Genomic DNA, 1140 nt, shown 5'->3' with positions numbered 1-1140 from the left:
AAGCTATTGCTTGTTGCTTTTACATCTATGTATGGAAGAACCCCGGCAGGCATCTGCCAATAAAAAGGGTCAATTTTTGGAGGGCTTTTCAAAAGCCATTGCTTTTTGCTTTTACATCTATGTATGGAAGAACCCCGGCAGGCATCTGCCACTAAAAAGGGTAAAATTTTTGGAGGGCTTGTCAAAACCCATTGCTTATTGCTTTTACATCTATGTATGGAAGAACCCCGGCAGGCATCTGCCAATAGAAAGGGTAAATTTTTGGAGGGCTTGTGAAAAGCCATTGCTTGTTGCTTTTACATTCATGTATGGAAGAACCCCGGCAGGCATCTGCCAATAAAAGGGGTAAATTTTTGGAGGGCTTGTCAAAAGCCATTGCTTGTTGCTTTTACATCCATGTATGGAAGAACCCCGGCAGGCATCTGCCAATAAAAAGGGTCAATTTTTGGAGGGCTTGTCAAAAGCCATTGCTTGTTGCTTTTACATTCATGTATGGTAGAACCCCGGCAGGCATCTGCCAAAAAAAGGGTACATTTTTGGAGGGCTTGTCAAAAGCCATTGCTTGTTGCTTTTACATCCATGTATGGAAGAACCCCGGCAGGCATCTGCCAATAAAAAGGGTCAATTTTTGGAGGGCTTGTCAAAAGCCATTGCTTTTTGCTTTTACATCTATGTATGGAAGAACCCCGGCAGGCATCTGCCACTAAAAAGGGTCAATTTTTGGAGGGCTTGTCAAAAGCCATTGCTTGTTGCTTTTACATCTATGTATGGAAGAACCCCGGCAGGCATTTGCCAAAAAAGGGTACATTTTTGGAGGGCTTGTCAAAAGCCATTGCTTGTTGCTTTTACATTCATGTATGGAAGAACCCCGGCAGGCATCTGCCACTAAAAAGGGTCAATTTTTGGAGGGCTTGTCAAAAGCCATTGCTTGTTGCTTTTACATCTATGTATGGAAGAACCCCGGCAGGCATCTGCCAAAAAAAAGGGTCAATTTTTGGAGGGCTTGTCAAAAGCCATTGCTTGTTGCTTTTACATCCATGTATGGAAGAACCCCGGCAGGCATCTGCCACTAAAAAGGGTCAATTTTTGGAGGGCTTGTCAAAAGCCATTGCTTGTTGCATTTACATCTATGTATGGAAG

Source organism: Rhinoderma darwinii (assembly GCF_050947455.1).
Source record: "Rhinoderma darwinii isolate aRhiDar2 chromosome 2 unlocalized genomic scaffold, aRhiDar2.hap1 SUPER_2_unloc_19, whole genome shotgun sequence".
Classification (NCBI taxonomy): Eukaryota; Metazoa; Chordata; class Amphibia; order Anura; family Rhinodermatidae; genus Rhinoderma; species Rhinoderma darwinii.
Note: the sequence above shows the minus strand (reverse complement) of the source record.